Below are 26545 nucleotides of genomic sequence, written 5' to 3' on the forward strand. Positions count from 1 at the left end.
AACTGTATGGGACAGCCCATACAATGTTGTCATGTCTTTTGAAGCTTCTTGATTGGTTTACTAGCAACATCTGAGTTGGAGACACACTTGTGGATTTATTTTAATGCACACCTGAAGCACACTGCTTCTTTGTATAGCATCATGGGAAAGTCAAAATAAATCAGCCAAGATCTCAGGAAGAGAATTGTGGACTTGCACAAGTTTGGTTCATCATTGGGTGCAATTTCCAGATACCTGAAGGTGCCTCATTCATCTGTACAAACAATTTTACACAAGTACAAACAAGATGAGACTGTCCAGCCATCACATTACTCAGGAAGGAGACTGGTTTTGTGTACCAGAGATGAACGTGCTTTGGTCAGACATGCGCATATCAACCCAAGAACAAAAGTAAAACACCTTGTGAAGATGCTGGTGGAAGCTGGTAAGATTGTGTCATTATCCACAGTGAACTGAGTACTGTATCAACGTGGGCTGCAAGGCCACTTTGCCAGAAAGATGCCATTACTCCAAAAGAAACATTAAAAAGCCAAATTAATAATAATCATTTATATAGTGCTATTAATTCCAAAGCGCTTTACGTAAATTGGCAACACTGTCCCCTTTGGGCTCACAAGCTAGAGTCCCTATCTGTATGTCTTTTGGAGTGTGGGAGGAAACCCACGCAAACACTGGGAGAACACACAAAATCCTTGGTGGGATTTGAACCCAGGACCCCAACACTACAAGGCTGCAGTGCTAACCACTGAGCCACCACGCCGCCCTTTGCAAATGCACACAGGAACAAAGATCTCCATTTTGGGAGACATGTCCTATGGTCTGACGAAACTAAAATGTAACTATTTGGCCATAATGACCATCGTTACCTTTGGAGCAAAAAGGGAGAAGCTTTGAAGCCTAAGAACAACATCCCAACTGTCAAACACGGAGGTGGTAGCTTTATGTTGTGGGGTTGTTTTGCTGCAGGAGGGACTGGTGCACTTTGTGGAGACACGGGGCTCAGTGGGTACTCTCGTCCGCTGAACCGGCCGCCTTTAGAAAGACAGCATGGCCCAGGGCTCATCCCAACTGACCACGGATCTCCTTAACCGTGGGCGGAACACTACTCAGACAACACAGGGTGAGGGAATCACAATATTATGACTTTATTGGATCCCCAAACAATTAACGGCACATAGCACATAACCAGCAAAACACACAAATGTGACAGGCAACAGAGTCTCACCCTTCCGCTGGCTCACCAGGGATTTAGAATGTCCATGCCTCAGAGGTTCCAGGGCTATTTACTCCAATCCAGCAGCACCCCGCTTTCGGCAGGCACCCACCGAGAAAGGAATAATGCCAGATTTAGGAAGCTGGCTGAGGTCTGCAAAGTCTGTACCAAGTGACTGGATTGTCCCAACCTGGGTTTCCTCCTTAAGTAGTCTCTGGTTTGAAGTCATGTAGCCAAGTGTTCCTCTAATCGAAGCCAAAGTCCCTAGACCGAGTCCACAAGGTATCCTGGTTCTGATCCTCTAGCCAGCTCCTAAGAGCTTAGACTGGATCATGCAAAATCCATCAACAACTGGTGACTTAAAGAAGTCCCTTTTTACAGCCATAGCCTTCCCTTCGGATATACTGTGCCCTTATGGGATTGGTTGTACAAGGTTGCTTCTCTTATTGGATGAATTTCAAGCTGCATGGATAATGTTCATTTAAATGATGTGGATAGAAAGACTTAGGATATCTACATGTAGTCTGGAATGCACAGACTAGACAATGGCCACTGAGGTCATTTACATTAGATTAGCAATACCCAATACATTACAATGATTGCTCAGAAGGGTCTGGAGAAACAATAGTTTAGCAAACATGAGTTAACACACAGAAGAACAATACGTCTGGCTGAATTTTAAGAAACTTTAACCCATGCTAGGCATTGGGTGTCCATGTCGTCACACACTTTACAAAATAGATGGCATCGTGAAGAAAGAAGATTATGTGGCAATGCTGAAGCACCATCTCAAGACAGCCAGGAACTAAAAGCTTCGGCAGAAACGGGTCTTCCAAAAGGATAATGGCCCAAAGCATACTGCCACAATGGTTATAAAGTGGCTTAAAGATAATAAAGTCAATGTTTTGGGAGTGGCCATCACAAAGCCCTGATCTCAAACCTATTGAAAATACATTATATGGGAAAAGCTGAAAAGGCCGGTGCTATAGGTGGCGCTATAGGTGGTTTCATTGCGTAGCGCATGGCTACTATACTATACCTAGACACCACTTCTATGCCTATAGCAGCCGCTGCTCTCAATTCAAAATGTATATATGTATGTATATATATATATATATATATATATATATACAGTATATATATAGATAGATATGTGTATGAATGTATGTGTAGAAATATATATGTAATATATGGTGTGTGTGTGTGTGTATATAGGTACAGTTAGGTCCAGAAATATTTGGACAGTGACACAAGTTTTGTTATTTTAGCTGTTTACAAAAACATGTTCGGAAATACAATTATATATATAATATGGGCTGAAAGTGCACACTCCCAGCTCAATATGAGAGTTTTCACATCCAAATGGGAGAAAGGGTTTAGGAATCATAGCTCTGTAATGCATAGCGTCCTCTTTTTCAAGGGACCAAAAGTAATTGGACAAGGGACTCTAAGGGCTGCAATTAACTCTGAAGGCGTCTCCCTCGTTAACCTGTAATCAATGAAGTAGTTAAAAGGTCTGGGGTTGATTACAGGTGTGTGGTTTTGCATTTGGAAGCTGTTGCTGTGACCAGACAACATGCGGTCTAAGGAACTCCCAATTGAGGTGAAGCAGAACATCCTGAGGCTGAAAAAAAAAGAAAAAATCCATCAGAGAGATAGCAGACATGCTTGGAGTAGCAAAATCAACAGTCGGGTACATTCTGAGAAAAAAGGAATTGACTGGTGAGCTTGGGAACTCAAAAAGGCCTGGGCATCCACGGATGACAACAGTGGTGGATGATCGCCGCATACTTTCTTTGGTGAAGAAGAACCTGTTCACAACATCAACTGAAGTCCAGAACACTCTCAGTGAAGTAGGTGTATCTGTCTCTAAGTCAACAGTAAAGAGAAGACTCCATGAAAGTAAATACAAAGGGTTCACATCTAGATGCAAACCATTCATCAATTCCAAAAATAGACACTATGGGGAGATAAGGTATGCACACCAGTGACTATGTAAGGGGAATACATGGAATAGCAGAAACTGCTGTGTGAATACTGACTTGAAAAATCAAATAGCTATATGAAGAGTGAAAATGTGAAAAATGGAATCTGCATTACTGCCATGAACATATGAATCAAGAGAAATTTAGCTACTGAATTGATCAATGCAATAGAGCCCCAACACTACGCCAAAGTATTTTTTCCAAAAATAGACAGGCCAGAGTTAAATTTGCTGAAAAACACCTCATGAAGCCAGCTCAGTTCTGGAAAAGTATTCTATGGACAGATGAGACAAAGATCAACCTGTACCAGAATGATGGGAAGAAAAAAGTTTGGAGAAGAAAGGGAACGGCACATGATCCAAGGCACACCACATCCTCTGTAAAACATGGTGGAGGCAATGTGATGGCATGGGCATGCATGGCTTTCAATGGCACTGGGTCACTTGTGTTTATTGATGACATAACAGCAGACAAGAGTAGCCGGATGAATTCTGAAGTGTACCGGGATATACTTTCAGCCCAGATTCAGCTAAATGCCGCAAAGTTGATCGGACGGCGCTTCATAGTACAGATGGACAATGACCCCAAGCATACAGCCAAAGCTACCCAGGAGTTCATGAGTGCAAAAAAGTGGAACCTTCTGCAATGGCCAAGTCAATCACCAGATCTTAACCCAATTGAGCATGCATTTCACTTGCTCAAATCCAGACTTAAGACGGAAAGACCCACAAACAAGCAAGACCTGAAGGCTGCGGCTGTAAAGGCCTGGCAAAGCATTAAGAAGGAGGAAACCCAGCGTTTGGTGATGTCCATGGGTTCCAGACTTAAGGCAGTGATTGCCTCCAAAGGATTCGCAACAAAATATTGAAAATAAAAATATTTTGTTTGGGTTTGGTTTATTTGTCCAATTACTTTTGACCTCCTAAAATGTGGAGTGTTTGTAAAGAAATGTGTACAATTCCTACAATTTCTATCAGATGTTTTTGTTCAAACCTTCAAATTAAACGTTACAATCTGCACTTGAATTCTGTTGTAGAGGTTTCATTTCAAATCCAATGTGGTGGCATGCAGAGCCCAACTCGCGAAAATTGTGTCACTGTCCAAATATTTCTGGACCTAACTGTATCTGTGTGTATATACATACATAATAAATAGCACAGCTTAGAATGTGTATGTGTATTTATAGCAGAGGGGTGTGTGTGTGTTTGTGACTCTCTTCTGTATGTGGGAGGAGGAGGTCTGATGGAGCCATCATACAATGTTGTGGGCACTATGGAAGCATTTTACTTTTGTACGGGAGACTATGGGGACATTTACTGCAGAACAGCACTGTGTGGACTATAAAAGTGGAGCCATACTATGTAGCCATGCTAATGGGCTTTGTTAGATTATATCTGTGTAGTTGCGTAGAGAGGAGCGGGCGTGATTAGTATACTGGCATTATACAGTATGTGCCCCTATTTCTTATTTTCATATTTGGGAGGTATGTACAAGGACTCTTACTCTCTATTAATGCCATATACAATAATTATATTGAGTAGCGTTCACTCTATTGTGTAGGTAGACTGCACTCTATAATATGCCATATTAATAATATGAGCTGCTTAATCATGATCCCCCCCAATAGTGACTGTGTGTGTGTGTTCATATTGACAATATACTGTGCTGGTATTGTACTTTCCATTTTTGAACACCAGATGGTGGTAAAACAGCACAAATATGTGAGAGAATGGGACTATGACCGGGCTTTACTAATGCTTTACGTTTTCTCTGCACCCCAGTAATCTGGAGAAAGCCGCAATCCGTTGTCAGCAGATATAATATATTTTAGATTTTTGTCATATTGATTACTTGCACACAGTTTTCCCGTTTACAGTTTAGACACTTGGATGGTGGAATACTTTACACATATAGATGTCTCTGCCTTCCAGGAATTAAAAACATTAATGCATGATATATATGATACATATTTGTATCTTATTTTCACACTGTAAAGTCCGTGATTATCCATATAAAAGACAGATGCTTTCCAATTTTTACTTTGGTAATAATAATCAATTAATCTTGAGTAAATGATAAAAATCCCTAATTTTTCAGTTTGGGCATTATGATTTTTTTTATTGGTAAATCATTGTGTAATTCAGGTTAATGATTTTTATGATTTTACTAATAAATAACACTTTCATTGCCCACGTGTGGTTATTCTGCGATCAATCTAGATCCCAGTGGCCTCCAGTTAGGATTCCACACTGTTGTACATCTAATATCTGCTATTACTGAGGACTCTTGGCATGGGTTCGCTGATGGACATGGCAATGCCAGTTTGCACACAGATTCTTTAAAGGGAATTGTCATGCGATGTTCGGCTTTGCGCACACCTGCTGGCACGGTGGCGTCAGACTCTGTTCACATTACAGAGTCTGACAAGCAGCCAGAGGCTTCTGGTTTGTTCAGCCAGAGCCAGGCGTTGGCTGGTTCAGGTTCACTGTTCTTCAGCTCTACAGGAGTTAATCCCTGCAGACTGGTGAGCAGAACCTAAATGCTGAGCTTGCTGATTGCCATGTGTAGGTCCCTACATTAGGCCTCTTTCACACGTCCTCATCTCCGGTACGTGTTTGGTCCGTTCCCTCACGTACTGGAGACACGGGCACACGTAGACCCATTAAAATCAATGGGTCTGCACTCACTTGCGTGTTCTTCCATGGACCGTGTGTACGTGTGGAGCATACTTGTGTCTGTGTGCTCCACACGTCAACATGTCAGTTTTTCTCCTGCATCACGGGTGTCACACGAAACGCAAATGGACCACACGGAGGTGTTCCGTGTGACACGCGCCGGAGAAAACACACGTGTTTGAGAAAAAAAAAAAAAAACCTTTACTCACCTTCCCCAGCCTTGCAGTTTCTGCCGTTGCTGTCACTTGCTGCCGACTGCCGCTCATTATGCTCATTGAATATTCACTTCACTGCGGCCGGAAGCTGCAGCAGCGGGGAGTCAGCAGCACCGGAGACCGAAGATCAGCACCACGGACAGCGACGCCAGGGACAGGTGAGCAGAAAGTTCCCATTCTCCGTGTGTTATCACGGATAACACACGGAGATCACACGTAGGCCATAAACACGGCTTAGGGAGGGCAAAACGCACCTTGGATATGTCCATGAAAAACAGGCGTGGTTTTTCACGAACGTGTGAAAGAGGCCTTAAGCACAGCGTTCTTCCCATTTGCGCCGATGATAGCTTCCGCAATCCATGTCTTGGTGTTTCTCCTGTTTATGGTGATTTGGGCTGCGCTTCTGAGTGGTGTGATTGTTTCCCAGTTGTGTGTTTCTTCCTCCCCCTTTTTCGTTGCAATACACATATTGCCTCTGCTGTGTGTGTTGATTGCAGTGTGTACGAGTTTCCGTTCTTCCTTGTCCGTGTTGTTTTGTCTGTGTTTTCCTGCCCACCTCGAGGGTGGGAGAGAGGGGGAGTATGTGATCCTACTCAGACAGGAGTTAGGGTCACACTGGGGGCTAGGACCTGGTTACAATCAAACCTACCTCTGAGATAAAGGATGGCACGGGGTCACAAATCTGGGGGCCAGTTTAGGGGCCCCTGTCCTATCTCCATATACCCCGTGTCAGCAGGTTTTTACTACCTCATCTGTGCGCATGTAGGCAAGGAGATCCTGGATCCAATGATGTATCACTTAGTTTACTGGGTGCAGTAGTTCTGACACAATCAGAGATTTTAGATTTAGCATGTAGCAGAGCTGAGTGAGCTGTTCCTGCCCACACCAGGCTCTCTATGTACAATGTCTATAGACTATGAGCTGCTAATCACAGGGGGGGGGTATGCTGGACTAGCTGACCTGGTAATTATAATTCCTGAAGCTAAAACAAACATTGCAGCTAAAAAACATCACACAGTGAGATAAGAGAGGCATCAGTGAAATCTGTCTGTTAACCCCTACAGCATTCTGTCTTGAGAGTAGATAGCAAAAACCTGCTGACAGATTCCTTTTCACATCCATCAATCCTGTAACGGCTGCAGCCAATCACTAGCCTTAGTGCTCACATACTTTCCAACTGCTAAAACCAGTTATTGAGTGTAGTGGTCACATGATATCATAGCTGCAGTAGGGATTTCCATCATGGTGGCACTTGGGGAGGATAACTGAAGAGAGAAGTAATGGTACTTTTATTTTTTCTCAAATCCTGAAGTTGGGCAGCCTAATTTGATTCAGCCTTTTAACTGGCAGTTGACCTCCAAATTTGCTCAGAATTATTGGAAATTTAATTTTCTTACCTAAAGAATTCAATGAGTCTAAAAAATGCCATTCTCCATAGTGTAGAAGATTTGGGTAAATAAAGTGACTAAGGGCGGCTTTGCACGTTGCAACATCGGACGTGCGATGTCGGTGGGGTCAAATCGAAAGTGACGCACATCCGGTGTCACTTTTGACATCGTTGTGTGTAAATCCTAGATGATACGATTAACGAGCGCAAAAGCGTCGTTATCGTATCATCGTTGCAGGCTCCGACTTTTTCATAATTACGCTGCCGCGACAGGTACGATGCTGTTCCTCGTTCCTGCGGCAGCACACATCGCTGTGTGTTATGCCGCAGGAGCGAGGAACTTCACCATACCTGCCGCCAGCGGCTATACGGAAGGAAGGAGGTGGGCGGGATGTTTACATCCTGCTCATCTCCGCCCCTCCGCCGCTATTGGCCGCCTGACGTTTGATGTCGCTATGATGCCGCACGACCCGCCCTCTTAGGAAGGAGGTGGGTCGCTGGCCAGAGCGACGGTCGCAGGGCAGGTGAGTGCATGTGAAGCTGGCGTAGCGATAATTTTCGCTACGCCAGCTATCACAAGATATTGTACCTGCGACGGGGCGGGGACTATCGCGTGCGACATCGCAGCATCGGCTTGCGATGTCGCAACGTGCAAAGCCCGCCTAAGAGTAACCAAGCAATTAAGTGTGGTGATACAAGTCTGTCCGAAACGAAAACTTGTAAGGTCTCATTAAGATGTCTGTGCACTTTGGTCCGAGAATAGACCACAACGCATGGACTGGTTGAGGGTCTCCTGACTAGAGATATATGTGGTTGTGACGCTCTGGCTGGGACACCTGTGGCTCAGCTGTGCTTTGTAGTCCATCCTCAGACCGATATATACAGACATCTGATTGAGCCATAAAGAGCTGCTGTTCCTCCTTGTCCCGATTATGCATGGTGACAACCACAGTGAGTGCTGGGAGGTGTAATGGAAAAACAAGGAACCACTTGGCACTGATGGAAAAAATAAAGGCTCATTAGTAGAGGTATGGTCATATTGAGGCTACACATTTCAACATCAAACAGGTGTTTTCATCAGTCCATGGGAATAATGAGCTACAGACACATGCACTGTATGCATACAGATAAAAATGGGAGGGATATGACATCAAAGGTGAAGTGTAATGAATGAGTTAAAACAGGCAGCCAACAAAGGTTCATGTTAATATAGGTAAAGGCTGAGTATCAATTATCATAAAAACTGATGGTACAATTGAGTAGAAAATGTGTTTTTCATCTTTGATTTCAAACAATCACCAATATCAAAATAAGGTTCAAAGAGGATGGAGAGAAGATGATAAATGGCTATTGTTATTGGGTAAATCATAAAGAATGAGGTAAGAAAACATCAAGGGAGAAGATAACAAACCCCTGTTAATGTAGTGAAGAAAACGGATTGCTGGAGTAATGTGCTAAATTATCCCAGCAATTAAATTCTTCACCATATTGCCACAAATTTATTAATGGTTTTACATTCCTACAAGTTTTTAATGGTTCCATATTGAAGAATTGTTTAAAGAATTCTTTAATTTGCTGTGAAAATTACATTAAAAGGCAGTAAAGGTTGTGTATATTATTAGTTGCATACTCAAAAATGGCCACTAGATGGAGACAACTTCATGTGGAATGTTATCATCTGCAGCAAAATTGTATTCTATCACTGAGGATGCACAATCTCAAGATAAAATTACTGGCAGCTAGACTGGCTTGCAAAGTCTCCTTAAAGAGAATAGTGTTCCCCCGTGGTCCCCACAAAGCTTCTCATGAGCCAGATCAGACACCCCATACTTTGCACTGACGAGGGGCAAGCACACCGAAACACCGTGTCTGCAAATTGGGATTCTGATCTGGTATATATATCCTAGGTCATATGCAAAGGATTGTTAAAAATCCACATTTGACTTTTAGGATTGCTACTTCCAATAGGTGGCGCTGCGCTAGAGTTTGTCTCCTGTCCTGGAGAGATAATTTGAAGATAAAATTAGTTTTGCTGAAAATGTGCAACCACTCATAATTATAAAACCATATAATATTCAAATGTGAACAATACCAGGATTCCAAGTAAAACATTCATATCATTTTGCAGAAGCTTTTCACTTGTAATCTACTGAATAAAGGTATATGAACACATCCATTAATAATTGAAATGCATTTTAATTCAGTCCCATTGTCCTCTGCCTATAACATTCACCCTCTTCACCGTCGTCTTGTGAAAAAATGTCTATTTCTAAAGAGTTCACCGATACAAGCACGGTCCTGTAACAGGACATCACCAGTGCAACAAGTCAGGATGGAAGAAAGTTTATGAACTACATATTATATAATCGATTATGGGTGGTTTTATTGCACAGTGGAAATATTTTCCCACATTTCGGGCTTCAAACATAAAGATAAAAATTTTAATGTTATGGTGAAGAATCCGCAACAAGTGGGACACAATTGTGAAGTTGAGCGAAATTTATTGCTTATTTTAAACTTTTCTAAAAAAAGAATAAACTGAAAATTGAGGAGTGCAATATTATTCATCCCCTTTACTTTCAGTGCAGCAAACTCACTCCAGAAGTTCATTGAGGATCTCTGAATGATCCAATGTTGTCCTAAATGACTGATGATGATAAATATAAGCCATCTGTGTGTAATCAAGTCTCTGTATAAATGTGATTGTCTCAGTGTTTTGTTTAAAGCACAGATAGCATAATAAAGACCAAGGAACACAACAGGCAGGTCCATGATACTGTTGTGGAGAAGTTTAAAGCTGGATTTGGTTACAAAAAGATTTCCACAACTTTAAACATCCGAAGAAGCACTGTGCAAGTGATCATATTGAAATGGAAGGAGTATCATACCACTGCAAATCTACCAAGACCCGGCCGTCCATCCAAACTTTCATCTCAAACAAGGAGAAGATTGATCGGAGATGCAGCCAAGAGGCTCATGATCACTCTGGATGAACTGCAGAGATCTACAGCTGAGGTGAGAGAGTCTGTCCATAGGAGAACAATCAGTTATACACTGCACAAATCTGGCTTTATGGAAGAGCGGCAAGAAGAAAGCCATTTCACAAAGATATCCATAAAAAGTGTTGTTTAAAGTCTGCCACAAGCCACCGGGAGACACCAAACATGTGGAAGACTGTGCTCTGGTCAGATGAAACTAAAATCAAACTTTTTGGGCACAATGCCAAATGATATGTTTGGCATGAAAGCAACACAGCTCATCACCCTGAACACTCCATCCCCACTGTGAAACATGGTGGGGACAGCATCATTGTTTGGGCCTGCTTTTCTTCAGCAGGGACAGGGAAGATGGTTAAAATTGATGGGAAGATGGATGGAGCCAAATACAGGACCATTCTTGATGAAAACCTGTTGGAGTCTGCAAAAGATGTGAGACTGGGATGAAGATTTGTCTTCCAACAAGATAATGATCCCAAACATAAAGCAAAATCTACAATGGAATGGTTCACAAATAAACGTATCCAGGTGTTAGAATGGCCAAGTCACAGTCCAGACCTGAATCCAATCGAGAATCTGTGGAAAGAGCTGAAAACTGCTGTTCACAAACGCTCTCCATCCAACCTCACTCAGCTCCAGCTGTTTACAAAGGAAGAATGGGCAAGAATTTCAGACTCTCGATGTGCAAAACTGATAGACACATACCCCAAGTGACTTGCGGCTTTAATCGCAGCAAAAGGTGGCGCTACAAATTATCAACTTAAAGGGGCCAAATAATATTGCACGCCCCAATTTTCAGTTTATTATTTTTTATAAAAGTTTAAAATAAGCAATACATTTTGTTTAACTTCACAATTGTGTCCCACTTGTTGTTTATTCTTCACCATAAAATTTAAATTTTTATCTTAATGTTGAAGCCTGAAATGTGGGAAAAGGTTGAAAAATTTAAAGGGGTCGAATACTTTCTCATGGAACTGTACTGCAGCAACTTAGCCACGAAGTGGTGATTATAGAAAATTATAGAGCAAGGCCACTAATCGCGAGGAGCTGAAGTTATAAGTCACCAACGTTCTGCTGGCTCCATAACTGCAGAGTTGAGACATTCTCTGTCATTAATATCAGCATAAAACCTGTGCCCCTGTCTGAGCAGCTGCATGTAGCCTTACATCACCAAGCACAATGCCAAACTAAGTCATCATTGGACTTCGGAGCAGTGGAAATGGGTTTTGTGGAGCAATGGATTGTGCTTCTCTATCGGGCATCTGATGAATGAGTTTGGTTTTGGAAGAACTTGACCGGACTCACAAATCCCTGACCTCAGCATTTTTAAAGGGGACCGGTCACCAGGTTTTTGCACTTATGAGCTGCGGCCACCATCAGTGATCCCTTATATTCAGCATTCTAGAATCTGTATATAAGAGGCCAGGCCACTCTGTATAACATAAAAAAGAGCTTTACAATACTCACATAGGGGCAATTGGGTCTCATGGGGTGTCGCTGCTCTCGGTCCAGCCCCTCCTCTCTTCTTGCGATCACCGTCCTCCTCTCCAGCTCCGTGTGCATGACGTGCCCTGCGTCATTCATAGAGAGGCCTCTATTGTGCTCCTGCACATGCGCACTTTCATCTGCTAGGCTGAGGGCAGAGCAAAGTACTGTATTGCGCATGCTCGGCGATTTTTGACCCTTTTTTTGCTCCTGTGCATTGCAGTACTTTGTCCTGCCCTTAGCAGGGCAGATCAAAGTGCGCATGCGCAGGAGCACAATGGAGGCCTCTGTGTGAATGACGTAGGACGCGTCATGCACACAGGGCTGGGGAAGAGGACAGCAATCGCAAGAACAGAGGAGGTGCCGGACCGAGAGCAGCAACACCCATCGGACCGGACCGCTTCCCTACCTGAGTATTGTAAAGCTCTTTTTTATGTGCTACAGAGCGGCCTGGGCTCTTATATACAGTATTCTAGAATTCTGTATATAAGGGCTCACTAGTGGTGGCCACAGTTTATAAGGAAAAAAACCTGATGACAGGTTCCCATCATGGGTGACTTCAACATCCCCACTGACACCCGCCAGTCAGCGGCCTCCAAACTCCTCTCCCTCGCCTCATCTTTTGGTCTAACTCAGTTGTCCGCCTCTGCCACCCACAAAGATGGCCACACACTAGACCTTATCTTCACCCGTCTCTGCTCTCTATCTAACCTCACTACCTCCCCTCTCCCCTTATCTGACCACCATCTGCTGACCTTTTCAGCCCTGTCCTCCTCACCTGCCCCCCCTGTCCAGCACGTATCACACCCCCGCAGAAACCTTGCACACATCAACATACACACCCTTTCTGACTCTATCCTACCACTGTCCTCCATATCTTCACTCCACGACACAAACAGTGCCACCATTTTCTACAACGCCACTCTCACATCAGCTATTGATTCAGTCGCTCCTCTTGTGAACGGCAGAGCAAGACGAATCAATAGACAACCCTGGCACAACAGCCTCACTAAAAAACTACGGCAAGTGTCTAGAGCCGCAGAGCGGCGCTGGAAGAAAACGCACTCCCAGGAAGACTTCACCACATTCAAAAATGCAATTCACACATTTCGCTTGGCCCTTACCTCGGCTAAACAGAATTACTTCAAAAACCTCATATCCTCTTTAACACACAACCCCAAACAGCTATTTAACACTTTTACCTCCCTCCTTCGCCCACCGCTGCCCCCTCCAACCTCCCTCATCTCCGCAGAAGAATTTGCCACATATTTCAAAGAAAAGATCGACCAAACCAGACAAGTCTTTTCTGCTGAACCACCACAACCCCTTTATATAACAGACCACTGCCCCTCCCCCATAAACTTCCTCCCCACTATCACCGAAGGAGAGCTTGCACATCTTCTCTCAAAAGCGCACCTCACTACATGCGCACTTGACCCCATCCCATCCCACCTCCTCCCCAACCTCACCACTATCCTTATTCCCGCCTTATCCCATCTCTTCAACCTATCTCTAACAACTGGTACCTTCCCTTCTGCCTTTAAGCATGCAACAGTCACACCTATCCTAAAGAAACCTTCCCTCGACCCAACCTCTACTACCAGCTATCGACCCATATCGCTACTCCCACTTGCCTCAAAACTCCTGGAACAGCACGTCCATGCTGAACTTTCCTCCCACCTCTCCTCTAACTCTCTCTTTGACAACCTACAGTCCGGCTTCCGTCCACATCATTCCACTGAAACTGCCCTGACTAAAATCACAAATGACTTACTTACCGCCAAAGCTAACAACCACTTCTCTGTACTCCTACTTCTAGACCTATCCTCAGCCTTTGACACTGTTGACCACTCCCTGCTACTACAGATCCTCTCTTCCCTTGGTGTCAGAGACCTCGCTCTCTCTTGGATCTCTTCATACCTCTCCAACCGCACTTTTAGTGTCTCCCATTCCCACACAACCTCTTCATCCCGTTCTCTCTCTGTTGGTGTCCCTCAAGGCTCTGTCCTGGGACCCTTACTTTTTTCTATCTATACATTTGGCCTGGGACAACTCATAAAGTCCCATGGCTTCCAGTACCACCTATATGCCGATGACACTCAGATCTACCTCTCTGGTCCAGATGTCACATCTCTGCTGTCCAGAATCCCAGAGTGCCTATCTGCTATATCTTCCTTCTTTTCCTCTCGCTTCCTAAAGCTCAATATGGCCAAAACTGAACTGATCATCTTTCCTCCATCTCCCCTGCACTCTCCACCTGATCTATCCATTACAATTAATAACATCACGCTCTCCCCAGCACCCAAAGTTCGGTGCCTCGGAGTGACCTTTGACTCTGCCCTGTCCTTCATACCGCACATCCAATCCCTCACCACCTCCTGCCGTTTTCAACTCAAAAATATCTCCAGAATCCGCCCTTTTCTCAATCCCCAATCTACAAAAATTCTAGTGCACGCCCTCATAATCTCCCGCATCGACTACTGCAACATCCTCCTCTGTGGTCTCCCTGCTAACACACTCGCCCCTCTCCAGTCCATCCTTAACTCTGCTGCCCGACTGATCCACCTCTCTCCTCAATACCACCCCGCTTCTCCTCTCTGCAAGTCCCTCCACTGGCTCCCAATCTTCCACCGTATCCAATTCAAATTACTAACACTGACCTACAAAGCTATCCATAATCTGTCTCCTCCATATATCTCTGAACTAATCTCTCGCTACACTCCAAAACGTAACCTCCGGTCCTCCCAAGATCTCCTTCTATCCTCCTCTCTCATTCGCTCCTCATGCAACCGACTCCAAGACTTCTCCCGAGCATCCCCAGTCTCCTGGAACTCACTGCCTCAACACGTCAGACTATCTACTACACTTGCAAACTTCAAACGGACCCTGAAAACTCATCTGTTCAGAAATGCCTATAATCTACAATGACCTCACCGCCCCACCACCGTGCGGAGCTGCCGCCCCACCACCGTGCGGAGCTGCCGCCCCACCACCGTGCGGAGCTGCCGCCCCACCACCGTGCGGAGCTGCCGCCCCACCACCGTGCGGAGCTGCCGCCCCACCTACACCCCACCTACTGTCTCCTCCCCAAAATCCTTTAGGATGTAAGCCCGCAAGGGCAGGGCCCTCTTCCCCCTGTGCTAGTCTGTCTATTGTAACGTGTACATGTATTCTGTATGTAACCCCCTCATGTACAGCACCATGGAATCAATGGTGCTCTATAAATAAACAATAATAATAATAATAATAATAATAAGAAGGACAAGAAAGGAGATTGAAAGTCCAGTCCTCCTGTCCAACATCAGTATCTGACCTCACAAATTATTTGTTTGTGGGACAAATTAAATTATTTAGAGGATTTAACCTGTGGAAAAGCCATCTGAGCCCTAGGGCCAGTACAGGTGGCCAAACGAGAAATCCAAGGGCAAAAGGGATGAAATAGGGGACGTTTCTGGTGTACCTCACTGACTTTATGTAAGATTCCTTCAGTAACACTAAAACAATGTTTACACATAGAATGGTGACTTTTAAAAACATCTCTGTTCCTTGACTAAATCCTATAGTGATGCTCTGATTTTTTTCTGTGGTGGGGTGTTCAGTTTTTTTTCTCAAATTCTTCTAAAGCAAAAAGTTACCAAGTCTTCATTCTCGAAACCCTATTACCATGTAAATGAAGGGTATCAGCTGTCAGTATCATTTTAGAATAATGGAGGAGAAGATACAGTATTAGTCATTTGATGTATTGCTTTATAATTAGCAGGGGCTGGGATTATGCCCTGGCCCATTAGGACTCAATATTACTTTTAAGACCAGAGGCCGGCTTTGTTGCTTGTCAACTTTTAATCTTCTTAATCTTCAGACTTTCAGCAAGACAATGAAGCAAATTATTGTCAATCAGTCCTGGCAGGGGTTTACGTGACCAGGGTGCAGAAGTGAATACTTTAATTTACTTTCCTCTCTGTTTCCAGCAATAGACACAAAGTTATGTATATACAGTAGATTACAAAAGTGAGTACACCCCTCACATTTCTCTAAATATTTTATAAATAACTTTTCATAGGACAACACTGAAGATCTGACACTTTCATATAATGTAAAGTAGTCAGTGTGCAGCTTGTAGAACAGTGTAAATTTGGTGGCCTCTAAATACCTCAACACACAGCCATTAATGTCTAAACTCCTGGAAACAAAATTTAGTACGCCTCTAAGTGAAATTCGACAAATTTTGACCAAAGTGCCATATATTTTGAGGCCTCCATTATTTTCAAGCATTGTCTTACCTCTAATGATAATAATGAAATTTAGTAGAGCTTCACAGGAGCCACTGGATTCTCCTCCATCTTCCATGATGACTTAACTGAGCTGGTGAATGTTAGAGACTTTTCGCTCCTCCACCTTCTGTTTGAGGATGCTCCACAGAAGCTCAGTAGGGTTTAGGGCCAGCACCTTTACCCTTAGTTTCTTTAGCAGGCAGTGGTTGTCTTGGAGGTGTTTTGGGGGTCGTTATCAAGTTTGAATATTACCCTGTGGCCCAGTTCCTGAAGGGAGGGGATCATGCTCTGCTTCAGTATGTCACAGTACATGTTTGAATTCATTGATTCCTCAATGAACTGTAGCTCCCCACAGTTTGCAGCCCTCATGCAGCCCCAAACCATGACACTCCCACCACTATGCTTGACTGTAGGCAGGACACACTTGTCTTTGTTCTCCTCACCTGGTGACCGCCACACACCTGACACCGTCTGAATCAAATAAGTTTATCTTGATCTCATCAGCCTACAGGACATGGTTCCAGAAATCCATTTCCTTAGTCTGCTTGTCTTCAGCAACTGTTGGTGGGCTTTCTTGTGTATCATTTTTAGAAGAGGCTTCCTTCTGGGATGAGAGCCATGCAGGCCAATATGATGCAGTGTTCGGCGTATGGTTTGAGCACTGACAGTTTGACCCCCCACCACCACTCCTGAGCACTTGTACTCAACTCCTTTCTTCGACCATGACGAGGCCTGCTCTGTGTGGAACCTGTCTTATTAAACCACTGTATGCTCTTGGCTACCACGCTGCAGTTCAGTTTCAGGGTGTTGGTAATCTTCTTATAGCCTAGGCCATCTTTACGTAGAGCAACAATTCTTTTTTTTCAGATCCTCAGAGACTTCTTTGCCATGGAGTGCCATGTTGAACTTCCATTGAACAGTGTGAGAGAGCGTGTGAGCGATAATATTAAATTTAACACACTTGCTCCTCATTCACACCTGATACCTTGTAACATTAATGAGTCAGATGACAATGGGGAGGGAAAATGGGTAATTGGGCAGAATTGTGCCATTTTGACTTAAGGGAGTACTCACTTTTGTTGCCAACGGTTTAGACATTACTTGCTGTGTGTTCAGTTATTTAGAGGGCACCAAATTTACACTGTTATATAACCTGCACACTGACACTGTACATTGTATCAAAGTGTCAGATCTTTATTGTTGTCTCATGAAAATATGAAATAAAATATTTACAAAACTGTCATTGGTGTACTCATTTTTCTCATATACTGTTTGTATATCTCGTGGGCATATTCTGCTGAGGCTTAAAGCGGTTGTCCGGGCTTTTTTTCTCTTCTGTATGTATATCTAGGATGCAGAATGATAACAGTTTGCAGTATAAGCCCTGTCAAAATTTGCACCTTTGCCTAGATACCACACTTAGTCATGTGAACAGCTCTCTCCTGATTCTGGAGCAGCTGCTCACACCCAGACTAGTATTCTCCTGTCTAGCAGAGATCCGTCATAGCTAGAGATGAGCGGACCCGGGGATGTTTGGGTTTGCCAGATTCAGCCAGACTTTAATTCAAGGTTTGGTTCAGAACCCAGACTTGACCTCATTTTGACTCCGGACTCCGAACCCCATATAAGTCAAAGGAGACCTGAACTTGTATGCTGTAAAATGGTCGTAGTAAGGGGTCATAGTAAGGAGTAGGGGGCTGGCTGCAAAAGAAAGTAAAATAGAGTTAATTGCCCTACATACAAATGTGGATAGGAAATAAATAAAAAATTAAAATGACATGGGCTCACACCTTTTTTTGATAACCAGCATGGGTAAAGAAGACAACTGTGGGCTTCAACTGTCAGCTATCAGATTTACCTTGGCTGGTCATCAAAAGAATAGGGGATCCCACGCTGTTTTATTAAATTATTTACTTAAATCATTTTACGAAACACTGTGGGATCCTCCCTGTTTTTGATAAGCAGCCATAGTAAAGCAGACAACTGAGGATTGCAGCCCTCAGCTTTCTGCTTTCCTCACGCTTGTTGTCAAAAATAGGTGGGAGCCCATGTGATTTTTTTTTTTTAAAAGACAATAAGAAAAACTTTCAGCTCACACATTCCATGTGCTCAGATTCCCCTCTGCTGCTTGGGCTGCAGGTGCTGTTACCTGAGTATAATGAAGAGGAAAGAGTTCTGCCCAGCGCAAGGAGGAGAAATACGTCAGTAAATTTCCAGGTGCTTTATTTTACTTGGTTTCCAATAAAACGATCATATAAACATATGAGCAGTTCAGACATAGTCCTCCGTGGATATTGACACAACACCTGTTTTTGATAAGCAGCCATAGTAAAGCAGACAACTGAGGATTGCAGCCCTCAGCTTTCTGCTTTACTCACGCTTGTTGTCAAAAATAGGTGGGAGCCCATGTCATTTTTTTTCTCCATTATTTATAGCAGCATACAGCAACATCCGCATACAATAAAGTTTGTTGATTGGCTGTGCTGCAGCTTTTGAAAAATGTATTAACAAACGAACAGCTCCGGATCTCTGAACTGAGACAGACGTTTTTTTTAACCCCTTCACCATCCAGGCTGTTTTCACCTTTATGACAATTTTTTCAATTCTGACCAGTGTCACTTTCTATAGAAAACATAGGGCAGTATATATGGACTTCATCAAAGATAAAAGGCAACAACTTCAAAAAGCATAAATATGAAAACGGAGACAGAAGTCTTTAAATTTGCCTAATGAACACTATACCCCATAATCACATAGTCACCAATCAACAGCGCTAGTGCACATAAAAATTTTTTATTTTTATTTTTAATTGGTCAGACACGAAGTATAACAGGGGTATAGACAATAACAGGTCTAAGCAGGTTAAGACAGAGAGGCGATTAAATCCCCATGTGAAGCCGCATGTTGCAAAGGTACATACAATGATATAGGTGGTACACTTAATTCCCCACAGTGGTGAGCACTGGGTCATCAAGTGAAAACATTCAGGATAGCCAGCTGACTTCCAGAAGGATAATATACAGGACAGGATCACAAAACTAAATGTGAATACATATTAAGCCAGCAATTACATGTAACATCACCACAGCGCAAAAACCAGAGTGGGGCTTACCAGAGTAAGTAAGGGCACATGCGGGGACACATGGGGAGCAGTCCCAACACATGTTTCATGCAAATGCAACATGCGGCTTCACATGGGGATTTAATCGCCTCTCTCTGTCTTAACCTGCTCTTAAAACACTGCTATTGTCTATACCCCTGTTATACTTCGTGTCTGACCAATTAAAAATAATAAACATTTTTTTTATGTGCACTAGCGCTGTTGATTGGTGACTATGTGATTATGGGGTATAGTGTTCATTAGGCAAATTTAAAGACTTCTGTCTCCGTTTTCATATCAGTGTCACTTTATGATGTAATAACTCTGGAATGCTTCAATGGATCCCAGTGATTCTGAGATTGTATTTTTGCTAAATATTGCACTTCATGATAGTAGTAAATTTAGAATGATATTTTTTTGCGTTTATGTGTAAGAAATATTTCACATTTTTCATTTTTATGCCCTTAATCCAGAGAGTTATGTCACACAAAATAGTTAAAAAATAACATTTCCCACATGTCTACTTTACATGGGCACAAGTTTTGTAACATTATATTTTTGTTTATCAGCAATTTCTAATTTTTAGAAATGTACAAAACCATTTTTTAGGAACATTTGAAGTAATGTTGAAGGGCCTAGGTGACAGAAACTACCCAAGAATGACACCATTTTAATAACTGTACCCCTCAAACTGCTTAAAACCACATCCAAGAAATGTATTAACCCTATAGGTGGTTCACAGGGGCTAAACCAATGTGGTAGGAAAAACAAACATTTTACTTTTTCCCTTCAAAAAATGTTATTTTAGCCCCAAATTTTGAATTTTCACAAGGGCAATAAGAGAAAATGCACCATACAACTTCTCCTGAGTACAGCGTATCCTGTATGTGGTATAAATCTACTGTTTGGGCACATGTGTTAGGGCCAGGTGGACGGGCAGACCCAGGAGGTGGATCCACTGGGCCGAACTCCTTGATGATGGTAAGGGGTCCGGTAGCTGGAGCACTATAGGCAGCAGAACAGTCCGTGCACAAGAGTATAACGGAGAAGTCCCTGGGACCACGGAGTCACTGATGGTAGTCCGGGTGACGGAGCTCAGGTCCGGAAGCCGAGAAGATGTCAGGCGGGGTCCGGAACCTTTGGAGCGAGATGACGGGTCACCGCAGGGATCCGAGATGGTATGGACTGTCAGGATGGCAGATAGGCAGCGTTCGGGGTTCGGGATTCGGCAGGACCGGATGGCGAGGCAGGCTCGGCTCTAGAAGAGAGAGAGGTGAGTATCTCACAGGAACACAAGGAGACCTGACTCCTAGCTTGAGAAACACGAAGATCAGGCCCCGCCCACTTGGACATTAAACCCCTTTATACCCTGTACCTGTGTGCATCATTTCCTGTTAATGGACGCTGGCCCTTTAAGAAAGGGTGAATGACCGCGCGCGCGCCCTAATGCGCATGCGCGCGGCCCGAGTGCCAGAAGCCAGAGCAGGAAGCTGATCGGAGGAAGCAGCAGAGCCGGGCTGGGGCTGAGAAGCCGACGGGCGCCGGGAGCGGGGACCAGGACGCCGGGGACGCGCCGGCAATGGATGCTGGAGAGCGGGGAGCGGCGGTGACCGGACCGAGGAACCGGGAAGCGAGGCAGGGGAGCCGGGGAGCAGCGCAGGGGACCCGGGGAGCGTGACAACATGGCAGGGCTCGGAAGGCAAGAAGCGCCATGTAAATTTTAGAGAGCAAAATTGTCTGGAATAGATAGCAGATACCATGTCGCGTTTGGAGAGCCCATGATGTGCCTATACAAGAAAAACCCCCCACATGTGACCCCATTTTGGAATCTACGCCACTCAAGAAATGTATCTAGATGTTTGGTGAGCACCTTGAATCCCTAGGTGCATCACAAAATTTTATAACATTGAGACAGAAAAATAAAAAACTACATTTTTACCACAAAAATGTTGCTTTAACCTCAAATCTTTCAATTTCAGAATGGTATCAGGATAAAATGCACCATAGTTTGTTGTGTAATTTCACCTGAGTATGCTAATACCCCATATGTGGTGGAACACTACTGTTTGGTCACACAGCAGAGCTCGGAAAGGAAGGAGTGCAATTTGACTTTTTGAACGCAAAATTGTCTAGAATAGATAGCGGACACCATGTCACTTTTGGAGAGACGCTGATGTGCCTAAACAGTGAAAACGTTCCACATATGATCCCATATTGGAAAGTCCCCCTACTCACGCCAGCACATGTCCATGTCCATTTGAAGTATGCCAATGACCATCTGGATGATCCAGAGGAGGCATGGGAGAAGGTCATGTGGTCAGATAGAACTTTTTGGTATCAACTCTACTTGTTTGGAGGAAAAAGAAGGAGGAGTACAATCACGGTCCTAACCATGATAAGAAAAAGTAAACTCTGGCACACAAAAGAGTCTTTTGCACAAAAGGAGTGATGTCCACTTTAATGACAAAAATTATGGAACAACACACACTTGTGTATACACAAACTGTGTACACACTTCCAATGTTTCGGCTTTAAACGCAGCCTTTATCAAGGGGTTACCTAAATCAAAGTATAACAGGAATACATGAAATGAAGAATGAAGAGAGGGGATAGGCGAATAACAGGTAGGGGGGAAGGGAAAGAGTATAAGAAAGTGAAGAAAAGTGTACCTTGGGGTCATGTATCGTGAGATTTTGGCTAACAACTTCCTTCCCTTGGTAAGATCATTGAAGATGGATCATGGCTGGGTCTTCCAGCATGACAATGACCCGAAACACCCAGCCAGGGCAACTAAGCATCAGCTCCGTTAGGAGCATTTCAAGGTTCTGGAGTGGCCTAACCAGTCTCCAGACCTGAACCCATTAGAAAATCTTTGGAGAAGCTGAAACTCAATGGTACCCAATGACAGCCCTAAAACCTGAAAGATCTGGAGAGTATATGGAGGAGAGGACCGAAACCCCTGGTGCAGTGTGTGCAAAACTGGCCAAGAACTACAGGAAACGGCTGACCTCTGTAACTGCAAACAAAGGTTTCTACCAAATATTAAGCTCTGTTTTTCTATTGTATCCAATACTTATTTCATGCAATAAAATGTAAATTAATTATTTAAAAATTATACAATGTGATTTTCTGGATTTTTTTATTCTGTCAGTCACATTTGAAGTGTAACTGCGATAAAAATTACAGATCTCCTCATTCTTTGTTGGTGGGAAAACTTGCAAAATCGGCAGTGTATCAAATACTTATTTTCCCCACTTTCTATGTGTGTATGTGCTCTGTGTATACTTGAGTGTGTGCAATATTTTTTATACATATGTGTTTAACATACAGTGTTTGTGTCACATACTGTGTGTATGTAGCATCCGTTTATATATCCTGGATGCACAAGTAAGTACATAGATGTAAACATGTTGGTCGCCCAACGACCAAGTAAAATGCTGCTCATTCATCATGTGATTGGATTGTTTATGGAGGAACAAAAATCCTTGTTCTCAGCAGCATATTGCCCGGTGCAGGATTACAGAAGTGCTGCCGATAACATGATACTGTTTGGGGACAGATTTATCTATTAGTGATTTTTCTGTGCCCAACATTCTTTGTCAATCTGTGTAAAGAGGCCGAAAAAAAAGTACTGAACAACTTCAATATTGTCAATTGAGTTTGTTTAAACCACTCAAGCTGTTTTTTTTTCATTGCTCTGGAGTGGCGCTTTAAATTTAAGTCCCCTGTCATATACTCACCTTCTGGGGGCTTCAAATTTTACTAGTGCTGCTCTGGTCCTGCAGCATCATCTTGTGCCTGTAACTTCTGACTGGTTAGATGTCAGAAGTTACGTCACAAGCTCCCAGTGCAAAGTCTATGGGATGCAGAACCAGGCCAGAACAAAGCTCTTATAAACTTGTATTGAGTTGTGACCTACGTCACTGCATGAATCACTGAAGCTACCAGCAGATCACAAATCGCCAGAGGCAGACCAGAGCAGCTCTGGAAATAGAAAACGATGGAACATGAGTATAAGACAGGGGGCAGGAGACTAAGGGGTACTTTGCACGCTGCGACATCGCTAGTCGATGCTAGCGATGCTGAGTGCGATAGTACCCGCCCCCGTCGCACATGCGATATCTTGTGATAGCTGCCGTAGCGAACATTATCGCTATGGCATCTTCACACGCACTTACCTGCCCTGCGACGTCGCTCTGGCCGGCAACCCGCCTCCTTCCTAAGGGGGCGGGTCGTGCGGCGTCACAGCGACGTCACACGGCAGGCGGCCAATAGAAGGGGAGGGGCAGAGATGAGCGGGACGTAAACATCCCGCCCACCTCCTTCCTTCCGCATAGCCGGTGGAGGCAGGTAAAGAGATGTTCCTCGCTCCTGCGGCTTCACACACAGTGATGTCTGCCGCAGGAACGAGGAACAACATCGTATCTCCTATTGGTGCGACATTATGAAAATGTCCGATGCTACACAGATCACCGATTTACGACGCTTTTGCGATAGTTTATCGGCGCATCTAGGCTTTACACGTTACGATGTCGTTACCAGCGCCGGATGTGCGTCACTTTCGATTTGACCCTGACGATATCGCAGTAGCGATGTCGCAACGTGCAAAGTACCCCTTAGATTTAATACATCACTCAGTAGGGAAAAAAACAAACAAAAATGCTTGAATGGTGATTTAAAGGGAATCTGTCAGTAGGTGTTTGCTCCCTCATTTGAGAGCAGCATAATATAGAGACAGAGACCCTGATTCCAGTGATGTGTCACTTACTGAGCTGTTTGATGTCATTTCGATAAAATCAATGTGTTCTCTGCTCCAGATCTAGCAGTTATACAGAGCTCATGAATATGGTGGACTACCTGCAGCAAGACAAGTAGTCCTGTAATGATAATCTATTGCTGATTAAACAGTGATTTTATCAAAACTACACTAAGCAGCCCAGTAAGTAACACATCACTGGAATCAGGGTCTCTTTTCCGTCATCATGCTGCTCTCAGATTAGGTGGCAAAAATCTGGTGACAGATTCCCTTTAACAGTCTGAACTCGGTGCATATTAATTCAACCTAAATATGTGAATATGATGGCACAACGTGTGATAATGTATCGTCTCACTTTGATCTTTTGCCAAGACCCGAGTTTGTCTTAAACCGGCCCTGTATGGACCAAACAATCAATCGATCAGCACCTTCATAAATGTATGATTAAAAGAAGATAGAATTTATTAACCACTACGGTAATCGCTGCAAAGCAGAAAAATATGAAAAGCCAATATTGCCTTCATTCAGCCGCTGCTCCTCCCCTACAAAAAAAAAAAAAAAAATAAATTAAATATCACATTTAATTTGCAATGATATTCATTAAATGTGCAACTAATCAGGCAAAAACAAGTCCTCACAGAGATCCGTCAAAATAAAAAAAAAGTTACGGGTCCCAGAAATGTTTTTATTTTCATTTTTTTTTAAGTTTTTATGACTTAAATGAAAAGTTAACAAAAATAAACAAATTAATCCTGCCCCTCAAAACAAACTAATGAATCTCAATGATTGTACTGTATTACAGAATCACATTATATGGTGAAATAATTGGGGTCAACAAATCCTGGAAAAAAACTTCTCAACTGGCTATGCTCACGTAAAAGTCATGATTCGAAGAAGAAAAAAAATGAAAGCACAAAGATGAAAATAAGCCGCCGTGGGAAGGGGTTAAATCCCGTATGGCTCTCCGGGAAGGCATCAGAGACGTATAATATTCCCATAACACACACTATGACCTGTTAGCCGTATGACTCTTATGTAGCAGCATTTCATATGGCACATTTGTTCATATCAAGGAAATCCCATTCCTACTATTTTTTTCTACATAATACTTCTCTATCTGAAAAGCCTCCCTCTACCTTGGATCGCTCCCTTTAATGTACGTAGAGAGGTAGAGGTCAGTTCTTAAAGAATAAAAGTCACCAATTCTTTGAGGTATCAAGGAGGTGGAAATCTGTTTTTCCTTTTTCCTTTCTGTTCTTCAAAACTTCCTACAACGGCTCAATGATCTATAGTGTGTCTATTAAACCGATGAAAATCTTCAGAAACCAGAAGATGGTGCTAAAAACATATATTTTTCAAAACATTTTTCTTTAACCCAGAATATGGATCCCTTTAAAAGAGAGCGCGGAACTCAAATAATAGTGATATTTCATTAAGGAAGAAAAAAATAAATCAAAAAGAAAAATAAAAAAATATCAGAAGTGCAACATGATGGGTATACAGTGCGTGATTTCTTTGAAAAGGAAATATCTTGGAGAACATATGTCTGACACTTCAATTATATAATATATACAAAAAAAAAAATGAAAGAAAGGCGTTTCTCTCAATCTAAACTAGTGGTTATATTGTAATAATGTGTTTCCCGGAGACTATTGTGTTACCTGTATGATTGTATTACTTTTTTCTTATTGAATTATTTCATGTCACAGTCTGAATCATATTAGATATTGAGGAACAATGAAGACGTAACCAACTCCTTGTATTGTGTGTGAGCTATCGCAAGACAGACTGGAGAGGGCTTGAAAAAGAAATAGAACTGTTTCAACATTGACAATTCTGTTTTCAGTAAGTTGAGATTTCTGCGACCTCTTCTTTCTTTTGTAGTTTAGGTAATAGCTGGAATGTCGGCTTCTTTCTTTTGTCAGACGAATCATCCGGTATGTGTCCTGTAGGGGTTTTGCATAGAAAGTACAATAACCCCAAAGTTCTCGGACATGCCCATTATCTGCCATACTATTTAAAGACAGCATATTATGGTGACAGGTAGTGTATGCTGTATTATTAGCCCAAGTAGCACAAATAACACTGCGTCATCTTAGTAGTAGTAAGTAGCAAAGAATACAGTGGACTCACAAGTAAGTTTGGGATATTCGTAACTTGGAAAATGGTAGGAAAAGGAGCGATCAAACATGGGTTAAAAAAACTAGAGAACTTCTTTATAGGGGTTTCAAGGTGTTTCTCTCCATACTACCGCATTTCCCCCCCAAAAATAAGACCTAGTGTGATTTTACAGGGGTTTTCGAGTATACTTGAAATATAAGTCCTACTCCAAAAACAAGCCCTAGTAACAGTTAGAGCCGGCATTACGGGGAGTCAAACTGCACAATTTCTCAGCGCCGCCACTCTCTTATGGACCCCAGCAGTTGTGTTCTGAAGTTAACATTGTTAAGGACCTTTGATGA

This window comes from Anomaloglossus baeobatrachus, chromosome 10, assembly GCF_048569485.1.
Source record: "Anomaloglossus baeobatrachus isolate aAnoBae1 chromosome 10, aAnoBae1.hap1, whole genome shotgun sequence".
In the NCBI taxonomy this organism is placed as follows: domain Eukaryota; kingdom Metazoa; phylum Chordata; class Amphibia; order Anura; family Aromobatidae; genus Anomaloglossus; species Anomaloglossus baeobatrachus.